Raw genomic sequence first — 14309 nt, forward strand, 5'->3', positions numbered from 1 at the left:
AAGCCATGATAGATACGGTGTGCTCCATGTGCAGTGTGGCCAATTAGGAGGGCGTTCTTCAAGCTGGGAAGTGAGTTGCCTGATTGCGTGAGGCAGCAACTGTGCTCCCAAGTGGGGGCCTTGGAAGGCTGTTAGGAGAGTGGTTGATCACAATGACAGAGTTGAAAATACTGCAGAGGCAAATGAGGCATCCCCTCCTGTACTGCTTGTTATTCTGCAAGGGATGCCTCAGCCTACAGGTGGTGAAGCAACTGCTGCATGTCTCCCTGGGTTGCTTTCCTGCCCTGTTGGAAATTTCTGCTGCCTACTGAGACCAGGGGGATGAGGGAAGGAGACTGGGAAGCAGCTGAAATGAACCTTGGGATGGAAAAATCTGGTGGGGACTCCAGGCTGGATCCTCTGCAATGGCTTCAGCCACAATGGCTTCACCACAGCTACCTGCTGACTGCAGTTTGTCTGGGCAGCTCCAGGCCATGGTGAACGTGTCTGACGTAGCTTAAACCTTGATCTAAGCAAATGTCTTGTAGGCTTGCTCATTTCAAGAAAGCCCTTGCTTTGGCTGCATTAATTCCAAGGAGTGCCAGTCCATTGCTCAATTATCTGGAGGCCTGATTGCCTTCAGCACATACAGAGAGTTTTGACATATTCCTAATTTGTAATGTAAGAGCAAACTCTCTTGGAGTGGGGTGAGAAATTCAGGATGAGCACAAACAACAAATCCTTGGTGCTGCCCATGAGCAGGCCCACAAACTCTGTGGAGTCCCCTCTGTGTTTGCAGAACTTCACCCCCTTCTTCTTTGGTGTCTTCAGCAACCAGTTTCCAGTTGTACCCTTCTAGCAAGCCCCGCTTTAATTGGGAGAGCTGGTATGGGATGTTTTCCCTTTGCTGCTGCAGACCAGCCTGATTGGAGTGCTCATACCAGCCACAGAGAAGACAGTCAGGTGCTGGAATCACCCCAAATGGGGCAGTGCTGTTCTCCAAACAGCCTTGCTGAGCTCAGCAGGAGATGGAGTCTGTCCCTGCTGCTCTCAGGGAAGGCTGGAATGAGGCAGGCTTTGGGAAACGGGGCTTGTTTTCTTCTCATTCTAGTTGCTGATTTTTCCTCCTTTGTTCCGTGATCTGAAAGATTATTTTCTGAGTCTGGCTTGTTTAATATAAGGTTTTGCATGCTAGTTTACTGTGAGGCTTTTGTGTTTGTATATACAACCATCAGATGAAATGATGAAATGTATATTTGTAATTTGAGTTTACGATAAACAAAGTGGGTTTGTTTTATCTCCCAGTAGCTAATCTGCTTCTGCACATCCACTGCTACATCTCATACAATTTGGAAATGATCTTTTAAAGTAAAGATGCTTTTCACTGCAGACTGCTTATTGTAGCATTACATCATATAATATCATTCTGTTCAACGACAGTCTGTTCTGTTGTGCAAACAGCACGAAAACAGGAAGGGAGAAGGGGAATAAATAAGCAGACATACCAGCAGAAATTCTCCTTTGCTGGTACCTGAATTGCTCTCAGGGAAGCTGACACATTTGTGTTCTGTCATTGCTGCCATGACCAAAGAGATCCCCTGGTCCCAGAGCTCCAATTTATAAAATCTTGCTGTAGAGTTCTTTGAAGAAGAAGTGCTTCTCAGATGAAAATGCAGTCACTGTGGAAATGAATGTCTGGTGCCACTGTTGGGCCTCTCTGACGCCGATATCTGAAGTGGGATCAGCCCTGCCCAGCTGCATGGGAGCCCTTGCGCTGCGGGCAGTGCAGGTGCTGGGAGGGCTGCCCGTGGGGCAGAGGCTCAGGCTTTTGTTCCCCTCCTGTGCACTGTGCTCTCTGCCGCACCGTGTTTGTGCTAGCACAATGTCTTAAGCTTCGGGTAGGTTGTATTTCTGATTCACGCCCGTGTAAGCATGTGAAGAATAGAGGTGAAGGCAGAGCAGGATGAGAGCACCAGTCATTGTGATCTGGTGGGGGGCAAACTCCAGGCTGTGCAGTTTCAGAGATGCTTCCCTGGGATGTAGTCTCCCTCTCTGCAGCTGTGTCCAGCTGAACACACAAGAGAAGGAGGAAGCAGGGCAGTAGCTGCTTTTTGCAGTATTTTTCTGCAGTCCCTGTAGATGTGTACTTCTATCCATTGCAGAACTTGCTCGGTGATACCAAACTGGGTGTCTGTAGCTGTGCCCCTGTGATCTGATATGCATCTGGGCATAAGTACTACACTTCTCTACTACACAGCATTAAAGAACCGTATCTTGCTTTAAGCTCTGGTTAACCTCCATTCCCCAAGTCGTCTTGTGTTTCAGATTTATTTTAAGTTATTTAAACAAGAAAGCAGCTTGAACTGTATTGTGGGCAAATGCTGTTTATGCTAAAGGAATAGATTCCAGTCATATGTCCTCTAGAATTTACAGATATAGTTATGTACATTGCTACATGATTATTTTTTTCTCTGCAAAGGTGCCATAATCGTGAGACACCTTTGTGATATGTCTGGTCCCCAGGACCTCACGTGACGTACTCTGAAAAGAGGATGCTCCAGATTCGTGTTTTGTCAGTGTTCCTGTGACTTTTTTAAAGCAATCTCACCCTCACTTCCCATCCCCATTTTTAATTTTTCTTTTAAACAAAATCATCAACTAGTTCCTTGACGTTGTAGAAAGAATGTGCCACGAGTACGTGCCAGTGTCAGGGCTGAGAGAAGAGCCTGACTGTCATTGTTTCCTGCTCTCGCTAATTGTCAGCAGCTCCCTGATGTTGTGTGCATGCTAGGACACATTTGTGCAGTGATGGATGAACAGGAAGAATTCAGGAAGCCTAGCAAAAATGAAACAATTTCCCTCAACTTTTAGTTGAAGAACGGTAAAAAAAGAGGTGCTAGATTCAGTGATGCCAGAAACTGCAAAACCAGCCAGCAGCTGCCTGGGAGCCTGAGAATATGCAATCTCCAGTGGGCTGCAGGAGAGCCAGCTCTTTTTTTTTGATGGCAAAGAGAGATGAAACACTACAAAGATATTCCCAGAGAGAAAATAGATGTCATACAACATTTAAATAGATCCTTTCAAGAAGGAGAGCTGCAGAAACCTTTATAACTCGCTCACAAGGGTGAACCAGCTGCTTTTTTTTTTTTTTTTTACCTTTTTTTTCCCCAAAGGCTGGTGGGACAGCCAGCATGCTTTAAATACGCAGCTCTGTTGTCTTGATAGCTTAATTCTATTGTTCAGCTTTTGCCTGAATGTACCAGATAATATTAAAAGCAATACAGGAAGCAGGTCCATGCCTAAGAAATGAATGCTTAAAAGAGCTTTGTACTCTACAAAGAAAGACATTTTGAAATAGAGAACTGATTAAAATAGAAGTTTTAAAAACTGCATAGGGATCCATGGCAATAGAGGAAACACAAGTGGCAAAGAATCTCATGTAGTGGGACTGAAATATTGATAACTGGGAGGTGGGAGGGGAATGCAAGGAATCAATGGAAAGCCTAGGAAAGGTAATTTGTTTCCTAGAAAGCTATATGCCCTATGGAATGAGGGCAGTTGTCCACTTTTAAATCAGGAGTGATTTAAGTTTGACCTTTTTGTAGCAAAAGGCAGATCAGTGTCTCTCCATTAATGACTGGAAAAATGTAATAACTAAAATGACACCCTGATCCCCAAATACAGGTTTGTATATTAGGATGCAGCTCTCTGAAGACAAAGTCTCCTAATTTTTTTGTCAAAGTGATTTCAATGTATCCGTTGACTGTGATTGAAGCAAGGACTTAATGAATTTAGAATTTTTCTGCTGATTGTAAGGAGGAAAAGGAAAGAGATTCTCATGCCCAAATTATCAGTAGTTATGGAGGCTTTCATACCATTGTATAAAATGTTTTCTCTACTCATAATGCAGATTTAAAAGAAAGATATAAAACAAAAATACAAAGGAGATCTTTCCTATGAATGGTTCAGTGAATTCTGTTCCTCTGCTTTTACTGTTTCAATCACTGTATAAGAATACGAAGAAGTAATTATTTCAAATGGAATATTAATAAATCTAGCATCTTTGTTGGACCCTATTTGACACAATCACTGCACTGTGCAGAGGCTCCTCTTCAACCCATCCGTGTGTTGTGGCCTTAGGAAATACCTGACTGGTAAGGCAAGCTGTCAGTATCTTTTTTGAATCAACCCTTGGGCACCCAGAGGTTGCGTATAAAAAAAATCTGCAGTGACTTTTGGAAGCAGAAAGTGCCTCCTTTCTGTGAGCTTCGACATAGCTCTGGTGCAATTGATGGGGAAAATTTCCTATTAATAAAGGGACCTGGAGGCCAGAGAGCAACTGCTTGCTTGGTTGTGCATGTTGTACTTAAAATACATCTCCTCTTATTGTAAAGCTGATAAAATTTTGAGAGGTTTCTTGTACTTACAGCCTCAGCTGAGCAGATTAAACATTACATAACATGCCTCTCAGGGGCACTACATGATTAATGAATGCTTACAAAGTGCTTTGTTAAATATGACATAGTACTAATGTCTCTCTTGCAAAAGAAAAACTGAGGAGGCGTTAGCAGAGATTGTCTTCCCTGAAAAGGCATTCTATAAGGTTTTTTTTCCCCTAAAGTTATCTACTGAATGAGGAAAAATAAACTGTGAATGATATGCCCGATAAAGCAAAATACCAGATTTTTTTTCTTGTGATGGTGAAGGGACTTAGCTGCTCAAGACATCAGCCATGAAGTCATGCAAAATTTAGAAAAGGCAAGGTGGAGGCCAGTAATTTAACTGAAAAAGAAGGAAAAGCTTCCATGATAGCCAAGCTTTGGTTTTTATTTTAATTTTCTAAATTTTGCTTTGACAAATGAATCCAAGTGGAGCTTTGGCTTTCAAATTTCTTGTCAATAAAAATGTTTTATATGTAATAATTCTATGGACTCCATTTTGGAAAAGTAGGAACAGTTAAAGAAAAGCAAGCCAATGTACATGTATGTCTTTATATGAAGCTAGAATTCAAGTTATAGGTCTATTTGACAAAAAAGCAATATTTACGAAGACCCTGCTGGGACTAATTGCATGGGACTAGACTGACGGCTGCTACCAACCAGCATGGATATATTGGCTTTGATTTTTGACAGCTGAAGGTCTGGCCATCAGTTTTGATGCCTCTTATTAAATTCTGGATAACCTATTATTTGTGTTACATGTGCCTTTCTGTACCTTCTCCCAGAGAGAATACTCTCGGTACCGAGAGGAAGAATCAATAGCTTCGTGTTTTGTATCTTCATGACACTTCCTTGCGATGGCTGTCACTGAGAGTAACGAGGGACTGAGATCAGAGGTAGAGGGATGGCAGAGTAAGCTTAGTTTCATTAAGGATTTTAAAAATCAGCTCTGTCCATGTGGATTTCCAGATCGTACCCACTTTCTTCCAAGATCTTATTACTGCTCTGATTTTTCCAGCTGCTTTGTTTTTCGATTATGTTACAGATCTATTTTTTTAAAAGTATTTTCTCTTTTCCTCTTAAGAAAGAAAAGAGGAAAAAAAGAAGTTGATGTATTTGGGAAAGTGAGAGTTTTAAAATGCTGGAAGTTTTCTTTGCTTGCTGTTAGGCCAGGTTCTGGGCTGCTTTACTCCATTGCTTCCCTAAAATGACTGGGACCAAAATTTGCACTGAGTTAAATTTTTCCACCAGCCCTTCAAGACACTTCAAACCTGATGAACTGTACATGTTTTGGACAGAAGACCAGCCACTCACTGCTGTTATACATGTTGTGTCCTGAAAACCAAGAGAGTGATTTACTGCTTTGAGTTTCTTCTTGGAAAAGAGATGGAGCATTCGCCTGTGGTAAGGCTATGACTCGTGAAAGTTCTTCATCTCATATCATATATTATTGCCCTGAATGCTAAGCAGTGTTTATTTTATTGCCTTTATAAACTACACAGCTACAATGATTTAGTTTGGATGTATTTATTGGAAAAGTAGCAAAACTTTATTTGATTTAAAAAAAAACCCAAAACACAAAAGCCCCTTGACATTATCATGTGCAGATTTTGGGCATATTTTCCCAGAAAAACAAATATCCTCAATATTTAATTGAAGTGTCAGATACAAAGTGAAGCAGTTAACTGACATTCAGACTGTGAGATGCTGTGCATTATGGAATTGTGGTACTCTTTCTGGTGTTGTGTGTCCAGGTCCCTCGAAGATCTTGCATTTATGCATAACTACTGTAAAGCCTTATGCCCCTGTGGGACGGTCTCCTGGGAATGAAATTAAAACTTAGTGATGGTGTTGCTGATGCTTTCAAAATGAAAAAGGGCTTAATATTGCTTCGCTTCAAGGTATTAATGGCCACTATTATATAGGCTGTATTTTTTATTCATTTGCAACGCTTCTTAAAGGTGATGGATATACTAACTTCTTTCATTTACAGTAAATAGAAAGAGCAATTAAGTGCTCTTTTGTGAAATAAATGAAACAGCAGCAAGTTGGTACCCAAGGCAATGAGCTGTACAAAACTAATGAGCAACTGAGCTGCATGGACAAGGGTTTTCCTGCAGATTAATTTCAAACTCTGGTTTGACTGGTTTATGCTGTATCCTTCCATGCTTTTGAGAAGTAAAAAAACTAAGGAAAAACACTGTAAAGAAGGAGAGGCACTGCTTAGGCTGGGAGAAAGGCAAGAGTGAGATCTCCTAATGGGATTACTGCTCACTGGGAAGGGAGTCTTTGATTTCAAAATGGAAAACAGATTCATGTGTTTGGTTTTTTTTTTCCACGTGTGTTGAGAAAGCAGGATTGTATCTTTTTTTGTGGTTTTTGGTTTTGTAACTAAGCAGAACTACACCAAAGAAACACTTGATTTGTCTCGGTTTGTTTACTTCCCATTGGGAAGCAAGTGAGCTAGCCAGGCCTCCCCCTCCTTGTGCAACCCCTTGGAGAGACAAGGAAGCAGCATCACACTGAAATATGAAATGTTTTTGTCCTTTGTGTTTCCACTTGTCACAACCTAGACCAGGCTTCCATCATAGGCATGGTGGGAACCAGGAGGGATCATCAAAGTTGAGGGTGTTTATGATTGGATTTAAAGTCTTGCAGACAAAACTACTCTTTTAGATTGTGTACGTAGTTACAAGCAGAGCTGATGTGAGTGGAGCCTGACTGCAGCTGGTGGCTTGATTCATGTAGAGCTTGGTAGGTGCCTTAAAAATGATGTGCTGTAGCATTTCAATGTTATTATTTTACTGATACTGCTGAAAAATAGATTCAAGGATTTCTAGGATGAGGATGCAAAGGGTTTCCTGCAGGGGAAAAAAGTCTCAAAGGACTTTTTCTGACATTGATGAGAACAAGTTGGACACTTGGGATTTATGATAACCTCCTGACAACAAGATAATGCCTTAGGATGGTGGACTAAAAATTGCCAGCATGCTCTTTGTTAAAGAATCTGAAGTATGTGAGTCATTGGGAATTAAATACAGGAGAACGGTATTCATTTTCAGACAGCAACACATCAGTGCCCACCAAATAGGTTTAATGTTCACTCTATTGTAAGATTTTCTTCTTTGCTTAGAGATTCGAGAACATCTTGTTCACTACAACTTAGTCACAGATGTGTCCTGGAACAACGATTACAAAAGTCCAGCTGGAAGAGCTTGTGCCTGTATCTGTTGATATTCACATTGCAACATGATTTAATTTTTTTTTTTTAATAGGAGTCATTGTTATGAAGTGCTCAGCACTTGTGAGTGTGAGGCTCTTCTTGTTTGTTCCTTCAAAAATTGTTGTTTAGAAGTGTATAATATTTTGCTTTTTCTGTAGAGTGATCTATTTTGAGGGGTATATGTAATTGCATCACCACGTATGGGTGCTCAGTTTAGTTGTGACAGTACACAGGTACACAGAGCACTATGGCAAGTTTTACCTTCATACACATATGATTTCACTTGATTTCCATTTATATGATTTTCTATTCATACGATTTCTCTTCCACAAGTAGTGGAAGGATTCCAAAACTTTAAGATGAACGAGCCAGAGATGCCTAAACCTGGGGATGAAACTCAGAAGAATGTTGTCTTGTGATCCCAATAATGAAATTATTGCTGGGGGGCATGGTTTAGTGTTTGATAGGAATGGTTGGACTCGATGATCCGGTGGGTCTCGTCCAACCTGGTTATTCTATGATTCTATGAAATAGAGAAAGATCTGCTTTCGTCTAACAACTGGTAAAGATTTTTGTTTAGAATAGGGGAAATGGTGTTATACTTAAAGGCACTGCCTCTTTCCTCAGGGAAAGGGGTTGTAGGATAAGACAACCTTCTTGTGTACTACTTGGTAACCTTGTGAAAGGAAAGGAAAACAAACTGCTGCTAAGCAGCATAAAAAGTCCTTGTGTGTGTTGCTTGTTTAAATGCTGAAAGTTAACCTGACCAAAGGTTTAAAGCCACCTCCACAAGAGGATTTCAGGACAGAATGATTCAGGATACTGATGGGAACTAGGAGAATGAAAAAAAAGCAGTGATTCTGTAGTTGCTGGCTATGTTTAAAAAGCAAAGAAATGCTACTTCAAGAGAATACTGGATTTATTCCTTTCTAATGGAGACAACATCAGTATTGTCTTGCCTGCCTTTATGTGCTTGCATTTGCTCATGTTTTCCTTATGAAGTTGTGCCATGGCTCTGTTCCCTGAACCCACCAGCCAGTGCGTGTGTCCCAGTCCCGCAGGCGGCAGGGATGGATCTTCACAGTAGCTGCAACCTCTCCGACACAGGCATTGACCTACCAGGAGATCAAGGCTACAGAATTCATGAAACCCTGGGCAGTGCTAGTTTGCTTTGAGCTCTGCTATGTAGGGAGATATTACAGAGCAGCAAGGGAAGGGATTTTCATTACCAGGCTACAAGAAGACTTATATGTGTCTTCAAGAAGAAAAGCCCTAAAGGCAGCCACTAAAAAAGGCAGTCACCTCCTGCAGAGATGCTCTTTTGGGTGCTCATTCCCTTCACGCATATAAATTCTGAATACCCACCCCCAGCATATAATATTTAGGTCTGACTTCAGTATACTAGAGACAAAGTGGAGGCTGGAGGCCAAAAATCCCATCTGGCCACTCGGCCCTTGCTGGGCTGCGGAGAGGAGCTGGCAAGGCTGATCCATGAGGATCTGCAGGCTGGGTGGGTTTGCACGGCAGCAGAGCCGATCCTGATTTCTGCTCATGCAGCTGCGGTTTAACAGCATCGCTCAGTGGTGTAAGTAGCTGTGTTGGGAGACCATGAGGCTTCTGAAGTCAGCCAGTTTTAATACGTTTTGGCTGTGCAGTGGCCATCCCAAGCAGAAAGTGTGGGGGAAGGAATTGCTGCTGAAAAGTTAAATTGTACCTCTGCAAGCCCTAAGATTTGAGTGAGACTAAACAGGTAATAGCCATTGCTCAGTACTTACAGGGGCTTATGCTTCTAGGGGCTTGAAATTCTTACATCCTCCACAAAACTTTGAAAGAGGTAGGGATACTCCTTCAATTACAGCTAAATATTATTCCTTCAGCAGAGCGTTCAGAGGGATGAGGAATGAAAGTTGTTAAATTTGCAGTGAGTTTTTGGTGTCCTAGCTTGAACTGCGTCTGTTGGAGAATGGAAGGTTGCCCTCTGCTCCCAGGGGTGCTGCCTCACGTGGTCCGAACCTGCCTGATGTATTATGAAATGTATTTTCTGAAGCACAAAATCGAATCAATGTGTGAGAATCTTGCCTTTCATTTTGCAGAGTAGCAGAGAAGAGAAGAGGTGGGAGAAAAAGCACACTTTTAAACCAGCTAAAATTAACAATCAGAAAGCAAATTAAAAAAATTCCCACAAACTTAATATTTTTAAAACTATGTGACTTTTTAAGCCAGCCACATGACTTCACCGTGGGTTGAGCTGACTCATAATATTTGAATACTACAGATTGGCAATACTGAGTCTCTCTGTTTTCCAGGCAGGAGTAATTACTGTTAGTGAATTGCCTCCCTCGGATCTTGGAAGGGAGTAATAGAGCAGAGGAGGAGCTGTGACTCAGACGTGGGGATGTGTGTGAGTCACAGTGACTCTTGGGTTGGTAATAGTTTGCTTAGGGCAGTGCTTAAAATCTCACGGTCCATCCCCACAGAAAGGGGGATATTTGCAGCAGATACAGATATGACGTCAAAAGGAATATAGTTGATGGCTCAGAAAAAGAATGAGCCATGGCATTTTACTGTGTTACAGGTGAATTAGAAATTAAATGGTAATGTTTTGATTTCTTTCCCATTGCATAGGCTGATTTCAGTATTTAAATGAACTCTAACTCCTAAGTTCTTTGGAAATCCAAGCATTTGGGAAATGCACACCAACATAGTCTAGAAAAAGAGGAAAGTTTGGAGAATGATGATAGTTCAGAGGCTTGAGAGCTTTGTTGTTATTTTCATTGCTTTTGAAAAGTATTTGTCAGTCATGCTTGCAGAGGGGGATTTCTAATGAATAATTGGCATTGCTATTGTTTATTGCTTCGATGTGAAATCTATTTTCATTATTTGTTTGGAATTCAGCCCAGCAGTGGATTACTGTTTTATCCATGTCCGATTTAAAATATTTGATTCAAGCTTTCAACATGCAAATTAATCTTGATGTATTTGTGAATCGAGACACTGTGCAGGTTTCTATTTATATGACATTAAAGATAAGGGACAAGAAGCAATGAAAATGCAACCAAATATTTACAGTTGGGGAAAAAGAGAAACAGCAACATCTAAAATCATTTTCTACATGAACCAGTCTAGAGAAAAAAGGGCTACAGGAACATAAAAGTAGTTGTCTTTGCCTGCCTCTAGGAGATATTTATAGACATAGCAGAGTGTAAACTGAAATTCAGTTTGAATAAATTCAAGGCATAGGCTTCATGAGAATACAGATGGGAAGCTCTGTAGTCCTTAGTGCATGTTGGAGATGGTTTTGTATGAAATGAGTATTGTCCAGTTTGTGATCTTCCACTGAGGAGGTAGGAGAGGTGGGAGTGTGGCAGGGACGGTGCTGCCTGCAGAGATCCCCCAGGAGCAGCTGCTGCACCTCTGAACTTGCATTAGGGATGGGGACCACAGTTGGGGTGAAGGGGACATGACTGCACCTAGGAGACTGCCCTGTGCACACAGCAGAAGACATTGTATAGAGGTATCTGAATCCTGCATCGTTGGTAGTCTGGGTAAAGTGATTTATTGTTACTTCTATTGCATTTGAGTTTGTGTTGGCCCCAGAGAAATCCAGGGCTGCTGCTTGGAGCATCTGGTGTGTTTATCCTGAGCTTCCAGACACAAATGAGTTGCTGAGCTTCAAGGACACCCTACTTGGCTACAAAACTCCTTGATAAGCCTGGCCAACTCCCTAGGTTTTATTTCAGCGCAATTTCACATTTCAGTTTTATGTGTGTGTATGAAAAGGGGTTGAAAGCCACAGACTCGAACAACGTTTTGTGGAGTAGATTGCACACCTTTTAATTTGACAGGCATTGCATGGATGCTTTCCAGAGCAAACTAGTGCTCTTGGCTGGCTGGAGCTCAGCAGCCAGGGCTGCACCACTGCAGCTTCTTCCAGTCCTCCCAACGCTGAGAGCAAAGTGCAGAAAAGAGACCAGGGAGAGGCAAGGGCATCTCCTCAGCTGTATTTCCAATTCCTTCATTAGGAATATCTCAGTTGTTACAATTCCTTAGTGAAATCACTATTGTATTCAATGAAATAATTGTCAAATCAATCTATCCCCAAGTGATCTAATGATGCTTCAAGAGCAGGAGACAGCTGAAGGCATTTGGAAGAGAGTATTTACTGTTGAGGGGATTCTGATCTTTTTAAATGTTTTACTGGTTTGGAAGGCATTAGAAAACAAACTGTCATCATATGAATGTTTGTTTTAATGACTGAAAAGAACAAGTTGAAAAGAATGAGTTGGGGAGCAAAATTTGTACATTTGGAAGATGAACAAAAGATATTGAGTGCCTTGTTCCTGGGTGGTCATGTTACAGTCTATATTCTCTTATTTTTAGTAGAAATACCAGTTCTGTCTGAGGTGAGATTTCATGGTTACTGTAGTGCAAATGACACTGAGAGGGCAAAAGATCTCTGTTTTCTTCTACACCTTTTAATTTAGAGAAGTCTAAAAATACGTTTGCTCAAAAAGGCTGATATTTAGGTGGTTGCGCTACTGCTCCTCTTCCATTTTCTCTTATTTGTCTGTCCTTTGTATATTTTAATAGCATAGTATTGTGCTTGTTTCTTGGTGCTCTATTCATGCTGTACTCAGCATAATTAAAATGAGCTCTGCAGTTTTTTTGGTATTGCTTGGACACTGGGAATCTCCTGCATATCTAGCTACCTGTAGCCAAATGAGCTTGCTCAGTCGCCAGAAGGTAAAACCTTGTCAGCATTAAAATCAAACGAGGGTCCTCATGGAGTTCAGTGGCCCAGCATTTAATTTCACTTGGGGAAAGCTGCACTGTTGAACCTGTCAGCATTCTGCTTTTCCCTAAACTGGTGATGACTTATGGGCTGTGGAAATCCCTTGAAAGAAGGAGTCCCCAGCCTTTGGGGATCAGGCACATCAGTTAAACCTCTGATTATTACTACTGGCAGCCACGTCAGTAAGAGCTGACACTAGAATAGTAAGTACTGAGTGTCTCGGTAAACTGAATTTCAGGTATTTTCCTGTCTGTCTTGGGATTCTATTTACTTCTTGACCACCCTTTCTCCAGTGGGCCCCAACTCCCATCACATCGAGTCTTTTAGGAGCTGAATGAAGTCCTCATGCCTGGCGCCTAATTAGTTAGCATATTGCTAACTCTGAAGTAGTTTGTAACGTCTGCTGGATTGTGCTTAAAGAAATTTGTAATGTGTTTAACAATCCTTTGCCAAACTTAATTGTGCCCAAATAACAGTGCTGCCCTATAAAATAGTAAGTTTGGTTAAAAATTATGCAATAAATGTGGACTTTACCATTAATTGCTTTTCTGCTATATACTTTAAAAGTACACTTTAAAAATAAAAGTGCTTTGTTGATTGATGACTGTCCTTTGCTGTGCCATTTTGAAGGTGACCCTGGTCTGGTCTGACACTCAAGCAGCTTAGATTTTGCTCTGGAGTAAAATCAACTTTTATAGGCAATATCGTTTTAGAGTTTTGCCTTTTATTTGTATTAAACTAGGCTGCCTTTCCTGAGGCGGCTGCCTTTCCTAAGGCAGCTGTCTGATGCACAGTGAAACCACCGAGCCGCTGTAAAGAGGATGAGGCTTGTCAGGAATACATCTCCCAACGCCAGCTAGAGCAGAGTTAATGGCACTTCAGTTAATGCAGCTCCTTGATCAGTGCATTCAGACTGCAATGCTGCTGGACACTGCCTTAGTTTTCTTTATGGAGTTTACTGTATTTTCCCAGTTTACTATATTGATGCATTTTCACATCTAAAAATATCTGAGCTATTTCCATGATGTGCTGAGCTTCAGTTTGCACAGAAAACAAGTCCCTGTTTGACAAAGGAATATCTGCATCATATCCACTAGTACAGGGAGCGCCTGGTGTCTGTTGTGAGTATCACTGGATATTCGTGACTGAGAAGGGGGTTTGCTACAGGAGTTTCTCATGTCATGTGATTAACCACAGTCTGGGAAAAACAGATTATGAAGTTGTGCTTAATGACATCCAGCTTGACTCCGGCTGACAAGACTCATTCCTCACCCCTTCCAGGCTGGGACAAACTTGCCCCTGTTCTGCACTCTCCTCTTTGTGCTCCCTTATTATCATTCTGTGCGGGTGCTTGACTGGAGCAGGCAAGTCAGAAAATACTCATAAGGAAAATATATTGGGGAAGATCGAGATATAGTTTTAAGGGCTTGGAGAATTTCCCAATGGCTCTTGTACCAGTGCTGTTTGAGCTCTGGCAGCAGAGTGGGGTATTTTTCCTTTTCCTTTGGCAGCACAGGCATTAAGGAGGTGAGCTGATTGGCTTGCACAATAAGAGTAACTACAGTCTCCAAGAGGAAATACTTCTTTTGGGTGTCATGTTGCAGGTCAGTAATAAATAGGCTGTTGCTCCTCAGAGGAGTCGATTTTGAGAGCAGGCTCTCCTGCAGTCCTGTTCCCAGTAAGCTCCATCTGGATACTTGGGAAACAGGAGACAGAGAAGGTCTCCTCCTTTCAAATGATGGCTGGTTCCTAGCCCAAACGTGTAAGCAAAATTCGTGCACAGGTAAGAGGCAGCTTTGACACTTAGCAAGGAAAATCTGTGTGTTTCCTGTTGTTTTACTGCCCCTCCCTCCTTTTTCAGTATTGTACCCTGATT

Source organism: Phaenicophaeus curvirostris, chromosome 16, assembly GCF_032191515.1.
Source record: "Phaenicophaeus curvirostris isolate KB17595 chromosome 16, BPBGC_Pcur_1.0, whole genome shotgun sequence".
NCBI classification, from domain to species: domain Eukaryota; kingdom Metazoa; phylum Chordata; class Aves; order Cuculiformes; family Cuculidae; genus Phaenicophaeus; species Phaenicophaeus curvirostris.